Below are 12,629 nucleotides of genomic sequence, written 5' to 3'. Positions count from 1 at the left end.
TTATTATGCATATTTGCTTCTATCAATTATATGTCTACTCTACTCCATTAATATACCTTATTATTTCTTAACCAGTCCCAAGTAGTTTTAATAATTACTGCCTTATAATACAATTTAGGATCTAGTACTGCTAAACCTCCTTCCTTTATAATTTTTTTCATTATTTCCTTTGATATTCTTGACTATTTGTTTTTCCAAGTGAATTTTGTCATTATTTTTTTCTAATTCATAATCAAAAGTATAATTACTATTTGTAATTTTTACCATCTTATTTTTATTCACTATTTTTCCTCTCAGCTACTCTTTTTACCTATCCCTGTTACATTATCTTCGCCCCTCACCCTTTAATTCCTTACTTAGCTATCCCCCTCTAAAAGTTCCTCCCTTATCTATTCACCCTCCCTCCTAATCTTAATCTATGTCCTTGTAAAAGTCCCTCCTTCTTATCCCCTAGTTTTCTCACCTCTCTAGAAGTTTTGAAGACTTCTAATCTTCTTCAGACATAAACATTATTACTTCTTCAACCCAAATGAGAATCAGGTTCCAATATTGCCAGCCTTCCACCCCCACCTGCATCCTCTACCCTGTTTTCATGAAATAATTTCTCCTTTTAACTTTTTCCTATCATGTTTTCTTTTTTAGAATCACCTCATCATACACAACTCAGACTCAACCTTTCTTCCAAGTTACCTTAGTAATGATAATAGTTTTAAGAATACTATTATTGGGGGGGTGGAGACAAGATGGACAAGTGTAAGCTGTGATTTGCTTGAGATCTCCCCCAAATCCCTCCAAATACCTGTAAAAAATGGCTTTAAACAAATCCTAAATCAGAAGAACCCACAAAAAGAGTGAAACAAATTTCCAGCCAAAGACAGCCTGGATGGTTGATCAGAAAGGTATATCACTCTGGGCGGGGAGAGGAGTACAGTTTGGCATGGGCACACAGGCTGCAGGGAACCAGGAGCAACTCTCAGAGGATTGAATTGCAGGCATCTGTGACACTTTCCAGACTTCTCAACCCATGAATGCCAAAGACAATTTAGAAGGTCAGTGGGAAAAGTCTGTGACTGCAGTGAGAGGTAGAAGCCAGGTCCCAGCCACCCCCAGGGTAGCAGCTGCCTCCTGAGCTTCTGGCCCACAGGCTGAGGAGGAATCAAGTGGTTGATCAGAGGGGGATTGCAGGGATCTCTTTGCCAGAGCTGAGGCAGAAATCTCTTGCTTTGCCTGTGCTTGGATCTGGGTTAAACTTCTGAGGGGCGGTCCTGGGGTGAGAAGCGCTGGCATGGTGGAGTTTGTTGTTGTGGTGGAGAGGAAAGACCTCACCCCTTGTCATGCCACCTTGGAAGAACTGAAAATTTACAGGTCCCTAGAAATATCTCTGAAAACAGCTGTACAAAGCCCTGAAGCTTGGGACAGTACATTCTCCACATAGGAAGCAAACTCTTACCTTAACAAAGAATTTATAACTCAAATAATTGGCTGGGATCATGAGTAAGCAGCACAAAAAGAGTCAGACTATGTTATCTTACTTTGGTGACAAAGCAGATCAAAACATATAACCAGAAGAAGACAACGAAGCCAATGATCCTACATCCAAAGCCTCCAAGAAAAATATGAATCAGTCCCAGGCCTTGGAAGAACTCAAAAAGGATTTTGAGAAGCAAGTAAGAGAAGTAGAGGAAAAACTGGGAAGAGAAATGAGAGTGATGTGAGAAAATCATGAAAAACAAGTCTACAGCTTGCTAAAGGAGACCCCAAAAAATAGTGAAGAAAATAACACCTTAAAAAATAGCCTAACCCAAATGGCAAAAGAGGTCCAAAAAGCCAATGAGGAGAAGAATGCTCTAAAAAGCTAAATTGGCCAAATGGAAAAGGAAGTCCAAAAGCTTACTGAAGAAAATACTTCCTTAAAAATTAGAATAGAGCAATTGGAAGCTAGTGACTTTATGAGAAATCGAGACAGTGTAAAACAAATTCAAAAGAATGAAAAATTAGAAAACAATGTGAAATATCTCATTGGAAAAACAACTGACCTGGAAAATAGATCCAGGAGAGAGAATTTAAAAATTATTGGACTATCTGAAAGCTATGATTTAAAAAAGAACCTAGACATCAACTTTCAAGAAATGATCAAGGAAAACTGCCCTGATATTTTAGAACCAGAGGGCAAAATAGAAATTGAAAGAATCCACTGATGTCCTCCTGAAAGAGATCCCCAAAGGAAAACTCTTAGGAATGTTGTAGCTAAATTCCAGAGTTCTCAGGTCAAGGAGAAAATATTACAAGCAGCCAAAAAGAAACAATTCAAGTATTGTGGAAACACAATCAGGATAACACAAGATTTAGCAGCTTCTTTATTAAAGGACTGCAGGGCATGGAATATAATATTCTGGAGGGCAAAGGAGATAGGATTACAACCACTTACCCAGCAAAACTGAGTATAATCCTTCAGATGAAAAATAAATGGTCATTCAGTGAAATAGAGGACTTTCAAGCATTCTTGATGAAAAGACTAGAGCTGAATAAAAAATTTGACTTTCAAATACAAGACTCAAGTGAAACATGAAGAGGTAAACAGGAAAGAGAAATAATAAGGGACTTATTAAGATTGAACTGTTTACATTCCTGCACAGGAAAGATGATATTTGTAACTCATGAGACCTTTGTCAGTATTAGGGTAGTTGGAGGGAAAAAATTATATGTATGTATGTATATAGATAGATAGATAGATAGATAGATAGATAGATAGATAGATAGATAGATAGATAGAGGGCACTGGGTGAGTTGAAGATGAAGGGGTCATATCTGGAGAATAAAATTAAGGGGTGAGAAAGGATTATACGAGGAGAAGGAGAAAAGTAGAGGTAGAATGGGGTAAACTATCTCACAAAAAACAGAAAAGAAAAGGCTCTTACAGTGGACAGGAAACAGGGGAAGGTGAGAAGGAATGAGTGAAACTTATTCTCATAGAATTTGACTTTAGGAGGGAATAACATACACCCTCAATTGGGTATGGAAATCTGTCTTACCCCACAGGAAAATAGTGGGGGAAGGGGATAAGAGAGTAGGGGGATGTTAGGGGCAGATTGGGAAAGGGTGTAATTGGAAGCAAATACTTCTGAGGAGGGACAAGGTCAAAAAAAAGAATAGAATAAATGGGGGAGGGCAGGATAGGATGAAGGAAAATGGAGTGAGTTTTTCACAGCATGTGTACTATGGAAGTGTTTTGCATAACTGCACATGTATAACCTATATTGAGTTGCTTGCCTTTTCAATGAGGAGATGGAGGAAGGGAGAAAATTTGGAACCCAAAGTTTTAAAAACACATGTTTAAAAAAATTGTTTTCACATGCAACTGGGAATAAGTTATACAGGAAATGGGGTACAGAAATCTATCCTGCCCTACAGGAAAATAGAAGGGGAAGGGGATAAGAGAAGGAGGGGAGAGATAGAATGAAAGGCAGACTAGGGAAAGGAGTATTCAGAATGCATTCCATCTTGGGGTGGGGGGAGGGGTGAGATGGGGGAAAAATTTGGAACTCAAAATCTTGTGGAAGTAAATGTTGAAAATTAAAAATAAATAAATTTATTATTAAAAAAGAATACTACTATTAGTAATAACTAATAAATATTTTGATGGGGGATGTGGTTATATCTTGTAGTGCTAATCAAAAATATTTGTGAAAAATTATTATGAAAATTATTACAGATTATACACCCACATCTCTAGGAAAGAATGAGAACTCAATAAAATTTTCCAAAATAAATCAACATATCCTTTGACATTTAGTGATATCAATGCAAAACTGGGAATTGGTCCAACAGTATGAAATTTGTTGAAATATATGTAACAGGTATAATGAATTAGAGAGGCTTGCAGGCTCCATATAAGATTCTAATTTACATATCATGAATACTTCATTTGAGAAAACTAGTTTTAGTCTTTAGGTATAGAGAGCTGATTGTATTTTAACAAACAGTAACCAACTTATTCCTAGTGTGGGATTCCTTCTTGAATAATCTGTCTCTATCACTCATATTATTAACTTAAGACTTAAGTAGAACAAAGATTGAAATTATTATGAAGCTAGAAGAAAAACTCAGAATGAAAAAAAATTGTATAATTAAAACAATGCCACTCTGACTCATTGAAGCTAGTTACTGGTTGAAATGTAGATGGAACTAAAGATATTGATAAAGACTATAATATATTCAAACATATGTTTAACTGATATAAATCAATTGGCTTAACCAGAAGAAGAGAACATAAAAAATAAAACTCCTTAGTTAGCAAGCATATTCCTTATTTGCAAAGTGATAAGATATATCAGATTAGGACAATGTAAGTACAAAACATAAACTGCTTTATGAAATCATGTGGAAAAATGATAATGGAAGATCTTGAGTACTATAATATCAGAAAACAAAATCAGTGGAGTTTGATAGTAGTTTTATGAAAAACCTAAACAACAGTCATTCACTTCTACTCTTCTTTATCAAAGAGTTAGTTGTTGTTGTTCAGTCATGTTCAACTCTCCATGACTCCATTTTGGGGTTTTCTTGGCTGAGATGCAGGAGTGGTTTGTCATTTCCTTATCCAGCTCAATTTACACATGAGGAAACTAAGGCAAACATGATTGAGTAACTTCCCCAGGGTCACACAACTTGTAAGTGTCTGAGGTCATATTCTGACTCAGGAAGATGTGGTTTCTGACTTTAGGCCTGGAGCTGTATTCCCTGTACCTACTAGCTGCCCTCAGAAGAGCTGAAAGTCAGAACAAAGAATTTCTCACAAAGCCTCCATTTGAAGAGAGTTTCTTCAGGATAGCCATTTCTTCATTTCCCACTCAGCTGAATTCCTCTGGATTGGACTCCATCATACCCTCAGAAACTTCAATATCAGCAAACACATCATGTTGTGAGATTGCATCAGTCTTGGTACTCACATCTCATCAGAATCATCAGTACCCTCTGCCCCTTTGTTTAGAAGGCTGGAGAGTAAAGCAAAAAACTCCTCCCAAAAGCCTCCATTTAAAGGTTATTTCAATGCCAGACACTTCATTTCTTGCCTGGATGTACTCTTTTGGCCTAAAATCAATCCTGCCTTTGAGCTAGATACCATCCCTTCCTCCTCCTCCAGATTCCTTTGTTTTTGTCTTCTTCCATTCAATTGTGAGTTCCTTGAGGGCAGAGACTCTTCTTCTTATTTTGCATCCTCAGTGGTTATTACAGTGCCAATTTCCTTTGAGGAGGAATTTTAATCCACCAAATCAAAGCCTTTCTTTTATTCAATAAACAATAAGCTGAATGTACTCTGTGTAACTTTCAATCCTCTGTGTACTGTGGTGGTGGTGGTTGTTGCTGTTGTTGTTCGTCATCCTTCATTCTCAAAGAGGATGTTGAAGTTATGAGCTACTGAAGAATGTTGCTTGTAAATTCCAACTTGTTACCTGTTCAAACTCTCATTGAGGACAATAATTTATTTATGTAGATTATTATCATATGAATTATATGGGTGGGAAATAAGGGATATAGTCAACAGTTTTAATTCTTCCTCAGTTATCTTTTTTGGCATTAACTAGGCCCAAGAGTTTATATATTTATACACATATACCTACATTCTCAAACATATATCTTTTACAAGCACTGCAAATGGGTAGTGAATATGGTCCACAATTAAGGAATAAAAAGAGTAGGCTGGACTGACTTTGAAAAATATCTCTCTGAAACAAAGGTGTAATATTCTACTGCCAACATTCTACACCTGTTTTCACTGGCTATGTGTTATTTTCTGAAGAATTGAAAGTAAGTATCATTCAGGGGAAGAAATGGGTTAGAATAGAAGATGGAGAGCCAGTATGAGAGCCACGAAGACTTGAAGTCAATCCCACCTTTCATACATACTGGCTGTATGACTCTACATTAGGCTCTTTCAGTGCTCCAGGGAACCCTCATAGCCTAAAGTTGTGAAATATTTGGCAATTTACATTCATAAAGATAGCTTTCTCACCAATTTCCTACACCAATGAAATCATAGGTTTAAACTAATAAACGAATTATCCAGACCATAATGGAGGGAGGCACACTGGTAGCATGAACCATCTATAATACTTTAAAAGGAAGGAACCACAAAGATCTAAAGTAGATTGTGCTGTAACAAATTTAGAACTGAAAAACATTGAAATGCTCATATATTAAAGGTGAAAATAGTTGACAGTTGATGTGCTCCATCATGATTCCTAGAAAAACTGTTGTTGAATCACTGTCTGCACATTGGGCGGGTCCCTATAGTGAATTTATATGAGAAGATATGGAAAAGAATGACACAGAATAGGCAGGCATGAATGGGTTGCAATCCATATCATGAGAAGGAATATATTTGTCAATAAGTTCATGAATCCATATGATTATTTGAGTTTCTCATAGTTTGCCAAGGTTGCCATGCAAATTGAAATCTCCTAAGGTATTTGGGTTTTATATTAAACAATGTAACATCTAGCTTTCTGGATTTTATTTTATTATAGCAAGTTATCAATTCTAATTATTATGTGGGACTTTGAACAGTCACTGTACTACTATGTTCCATAGTTTCCTCAGCTGTAAAATCAGACCAATCTACAATGTATTAATGAAAATATGACGTGATAATATTTTTAAAGTGCTTTGTAAACCTTAAATCATAATGTAGATGCTAGATATTATTATTCATATAAATTATCTTTTGATTTTATGAATAAAAATAAAAAAGATTTCATTTACCTATGATAATACACAAAAGAGATAATATTGACTGAGTTTTATCTATAATCTATATCTGTGACCAATCCCATGACTAAGAGATGCTAAACAAACTAATGTGAGAAGGTAACTCCTTTCCCCCTATTCTCCCTCCCAGTTGCTTCATCTCTTAGAACATGAGGGTATCCTCCTTGTTAGATTTCTTTAGGGATGACAGGTACATTTTAATGGTCATTCTTATTCAGAGGTTCTATATATCACTAAGATTCATTGATGTTGTGAGTCTGTTGGAGGTTAATTAACTTCATGATTAAAAAAATGTATAAGAATGTTATTGTTGTTTGTCCTTCATTCTTGAAGAGGACAATGACATCAGGAAGGTCATGCCATGACTTTCAAGTGAATTAGAAATAGTAAGTCAAGTCAACATGAATTTATTAAGTATTCTCCAAATAGTTTGAAGGGAAATAGTAATAACCATGAAAAAATATAGAAAGTTTCTTTGATAAAAGCCTCATTTTTTAAAAACATATAGAGAACTGAGCCAAATTTATAAGAATAAAAGTCATTCTTCAATTGATAAATGGCTAAAGAATATGAACAGGCAGTTTTCAGATGAAGAAATCAAAGCTATGTATAGTCATATGAAAAATGTTCTAAATCACTTTTGATTAGAGAAATGCAAATTAAAACAACCCTAAGGTACCACCCCCCCACATCTCTCAGATTGATTAACATGACAGAATAACAAATGTTGGAGGGCATTGGGAAAATTAAGATACTAATGCACTGTTGGTGTATTGAACTGACCCAATCATTCTAGAGAGCAATTGAAACTCTGCTCAAAGGGCTGTAAATCTATGAATACCCTTTGACCAGCAATGCCACTAGTAGGTCTATATCCCAAAGAGATTTAAAAAAAAAAGAGGAAAGGACCTATTTGTTTATATATATTTATAGCAGCTCTTTTTGTGGTGGCAAAAATTGGAAAGTGAAGAGATGCCCATCAATTATGGAACAGTTAAACAAGTTGTTGTATATGGTTGTGATGGAATACTATTGTGTTATAAAAAATAATGAGTAGGGTGCTCTCTGAAAAATGTGGGAATATGTGAATTGATACAAAGTGAAATGACCAGAACCAGGAAACCACTGTACACAATAACAGCAATATTAACAGGGAGTGTCTTAGCTATTCTCAGTAATGCAATGTTCCAAGACAATTCTAAAGGACTATGATAAAAAATGCTCTCTTCCCTTCCCCCCCAATAATGAGCTAATGTAGTCTGAATGCAGATGGAAGCATACATTTTAAAAATATATGTGTTTTTCTTGTTTGTTTTTGGTTTGTGTTTTCTTTTAAAACATAACTAATATGGAAATGTGTTTTGCATAACTATACATGTATAACCTACATCAAATTGTTTTCTTTCTGAAGGACAGAATAGGGGAGGGAGGCAGAAAAGGAAGGAGGGAAGAGAGAATTTGGAACTCATTTTTTAAAAAGTGAATGTTAAAATTGTTTTTACACATAATTGGAAAAATAAATTATTAAATATCTCAAAGAGAGCTTAAAAAGGAACTTTCTCTTTCAAGCACTGTGAAAAGCATAGATAATACAAAGAAAGGAAATAACATTCCTATACTTCAGGGGGTTCACATTCTAATAATGGGAAAGACAACATACTACATAATTTAACTATATGCACATATACATAACTATACACACAAGATATATAAAGAGTAAATTGAGCTACAACTAGGTGGTGCAGTGGATAGAACACTGGCCCTAGAATCATGAAGACCTGAGTTCAAATCTGGACTCAGACACAATACTTATTAGCTGTGTAACCCTGGGTAAGTCACTTAATCCCAACTGCCTCACCAAAAAAAAAAAAGAAAAGTAAATTGGAAGCAATCTTGAAAGGTGTAAGCCTGGAAAAGTCATCTTATAGAAGGTAGGATTTGAGCTGAGACTTGAAGTAATCAAGGGAAACCAACAGGTAGAGTCAAGGCAGAATAGCATTTTAAGCATGATGGACATCTTGTGTAAAGACACAAAGTAGAAATCATTAGTCATAAAAACTGAAGGTTTCCCATTAACTTTCCACCAAATATAAGTGAACTTACATATTTATTTCTAAATGTATCCCTGTTAAATTCATTCTTTGCTAGAATGCAATTCAAGTTTCATGACTGGGCACTCTGGAATGTACAAGTGACCAGAGATGCTATGGGCAGAACCAGGTTATGGATCACTACAAAGACACTAAATATGCCAAGAGGCTTAAAGCACTGGAAGCCATAAAAAATAAACAGAAATCTATACCTGCCAATGGCAGCACAAAGACTACTTTCACCTCCATCACTACCAATGACATCAGTACTAGCTCTCATAAAACAGATATTACCACAAGGACACCAGTAATATTGATAATGATAACTATGGAAATTTGAAAGAGCAATGTTGTAACAACAGAGATCACTTCAAAATAGGAAAAGATCTTCACCACTGCTGCACCTGGAAGCAACAGCACATGCCCTTCTACAGAGACCAAGGAAGAGGAGGCCAAGAGGGTCCTGTACTGTTCACTATGTAAGGTTGGGGTCAACTTGGCCTCCCAGCTGGAGGCCCACAATAGCAGGAATAAGCACAAAACCATGCTGGAAGCCCAAAATGGGAGTGGGACTATTAAGGCATTTCCTTGAGCAGGAGTAAAAGGCAAAGGGTTGAGCAACAAGAGAAACACATGTTTGCAAAACAAGATGTTTCACTGAAATCTGTGACAAGCACGTAAATTCAGACACAACTTAAACAGTACATCAACAATAGAAGGCACAAAGACAGAGCTGCTGGGAAATCCCCAAAATCCATATGCAGCCCCTACAATAAACTTCAAAAGGGAAAACATCCACTTGGAATTTCTTTTTTTTCTTTTTTTCCCTTTTTTCAAGGTTTTAAAATTTGTTTAGTATTTAATTTCTCCTATTATCTATAAAAAAACCAATTTTTTTAAACATTTGTTTTTAAAATGTTGAGTTCCAAATTCCTTCCCTCCCTTCTAGCCCCCCATTAAGAAGGCAGGCAATTCCATATATGTTATATGTGTGTAGCTGTGCACAACATATCCATAATAGACATGTTGCAAAAGAAAACATAAACAACAAAAAAAATCAAGGGAAATGAAGAAAATTTAAAAAAAAAGTTGCTTCAATCTGCATTCAGACACCGTCAGTTCTTTCTCTGGGGATGGATGGCATTTTGCCATCCTAAGTCCTTCAGAGTTGCCTTGGATTATTGTATTGGTGAAAATACCTAAGTCATTCATAACTGATCATCTTACAATATTGCTGTTACTTTGTACCCAGTACATTTCACTTGGAATCAACCCATGAAGTCTTTCTAGATTTTTCTGAGAGAATCCTGCTCATCATTTCTTATGGTACAATAGTATTCCATCATAACTACATACCAGAACTTATTCAACCATTCCCCAATTGATGAGTATCCCCTGAATTTTCAATTCTTTACCCCCAGAAAAGAGTTACTATAAATATTTTTGTACATATAGGTCCTTTTCCTTTTTTTTAATATCTTTTGGGATACATACCTAGTAGTGGTATTGCTATGTCAGAGGATATGCATGATTTTATTGGCCTTCAGGCATATTCCAAATTGCTCTACAGAACGCTTTAATCAATTCACAGCTCCAACAATAGTATGTTAATGTCTCATTTTTTCTACATCTCCTTTGACATTTGTCATTTACCTTTTCTGTCTTATTATCTAATCTAATAGGTAAGAAGTAGTACCTCAGAACTGTTTTGACTTGCATTTCTCCAATCAATAGTGAGTTAGAATATTTTTTTCATATGGCTATAGATAATTTTAATTACTTCATCTGAAAACTGATTATGTCTTTTGATCATTAATTGGAAAATGACTCTTATTTTTATAAATTTGACACAGTCCTTTTTATGTTAAAGAAATGAAACCTTTATCAGAGAAACTTGGTCAAATTTTTTTTTCATAGTTACTATTTCTAACTGTATTGCCCTCCATCCTATTCCCTTACCCCCATTTATTCTATTATCTCTCTCCTTTCACCCTGTCTCTCCTCAAAAGTGTTTTGCTTCTGATTACCCCTTCCCCCAGTCTGCCCTCCCTTCTATCACCCCACCTTCTCTTATTCCCTTCCCCTTCTATTTTCCTGTAGGGTAAGATTGATTTCTATAACCCATTGCTAATGTATCTTATTCCCCAGTTATTTGTAAAGACAATTTTTAACATTTGTTTTTAAAACTTTGAGATCTAAATTATCTCTCTTCCTCCCTCCTACCACCGTCTTTGAGTAGGCAAACAATTTGATATAGGTTATAAATGTGTAGTCATGCAAAACACTTCCATAATAGTCATGTTCTGAAAGACTAATAATATTTCCCTCCATTCTATCCCACCCCCTATTTATTCTATTCTCTCCTTTCACCCTGTCCCTCCTCAAAAGTGTTTGCTTCTGATTACAGCCTCCCCCAATCTGCCCTCCCTTCTATCACCTTCTTTCTCTTATTCCCTTGCTCCCTATTTTTTCTGTAGTGTAAGATAGATTTCCATACCCATTTGAGTATGTATGCTATTTCCTCCTTAAGCCAACTCTGATGAAAGTAAGATTCACTCATTCCCTCTCACCTCCCCCTTCTATGCTACCACTGTAAAAGCTTTTTCTTGCCTCTTTTATGTGAGATAATTTAACCTATTCTACCTCTCCCTTTCTCCTTTTCCAATGAGATCTTTCACAATTTCTTCTATTTTTTTCCATTCTTTTGGTTTTGTTGTATAATTTCTTGGTTTCTCATAAAGTCATTAGCTTCCATTTGCTCCATTCTAATTTCTGAGGAAGTATTTTCCTCAGTGAGTTTTAGGACTTGCATTTCCATTTGGTCAAGTCTGCTTTTTAAGATATTCACCTCATTGGCTTTTTGGGCCTCTTTTGCCATTTGGTTTAGTCTATTTTTTAATGTTATTTTCTTCAGTATTTTTTGGGTCCCCTTTAGCAAGCTGTTGACTCATTTTTCATGATTTTCTTGTATCACTCTCATTATTTTTCCCAAATTTTCCTTTACTTCTCCTATTTGATTTTCAAAATCATTTTGAACACTTCCATGGACTGAGACCAAGTCATAGTTTTCTTGGAGGCTTTGGATGTAGGACCTTTGACTTTGTTGTCTCCTTCTGAGTGTGTGTTTTGATCTTCCTTGTCACAAAAGTAAGTTTTTATCGTATGAGGTTTTTTTTTTCTCTATTGGCTCATTTCCCCAGCCATTTACTTGAGTTTTAAAGTCTTTGTTAAGGTAGGGCTCTGCTTCCAGTGTAGAGGACATACTGTCCCAAGTTTCAGGGGTTTTGTGGAGCTGTTTTTTAGAAATACTTCTATGGACCTGTAAGTTTTCAGTTCTTCCGAGTTGGTATGATCTAAGGAGAGGTATTTACTCCTCTCCTGGACTGTGCTCTGGTCTGTGAGTGATCACAAACACTCTTTTCAGCCCTGGTACTCTGAGGATTCCCTCTCCACTGCTACCACCTCTGTTATGCCAATGCTACTCCTTCCCCCAGGACTGCCACACAGGACTGCAACCCAGATTCAAGAATAAGTAAAGTAACAGAATCCTGTCTCAGTCCTTGAAAAAGATCCCTATAATCTCCTTCTGATCAGTTGTTCAATCCCCTTACTATCTGTGAGCTGAGAGCTCCCAAAGCAGCCACTACTGTTATTTCTGTCACTGCTGCTGCCCAGGGACTGTGCTGGGACTGGGGCTGTACTGCATTCCTCCCTCACCCAGTTCTGACAGACCTTTCCTACTGACCTTCTAAGTTGTCTTTGGCATTTGTG

The 12,629-nt window shown here is 36.1% G+C and overlaps 1 pseudogene; it reads left to right on the top strand.

Moving 5' to 3' along the window:
- Positions 1–8,991: 8,991 nt before the first annotated feature.
- LOC114037202 overlaps positions 8,992–12,629 on the top strand; it is a 4,220-nt pseudogene continuing 582 nt past the window's right edge.

Source organism: Vombatus ursinus, unplaced genomic scaffold (genome assembly GCF_900497805.2).
Source record: "Vombatus ursinus unplaced genomic scaffold, bare-nosed wombat genome assembly UNPS02010284.1, whole genome shotgun sequence".
Classification (NCBI taxonomy): domain Eukaryota; kingdom Metazoa; phylum Chordata; class Mammalia; order Diprotodontia; family Vombatidae; genus Vombatus; species Vombatus ursinus.
The sequence above is the reverse complement of the archived record's forward strand: the minus strand, read 5'-3'. Positions and strand labels throughout refer to the sequence as shown.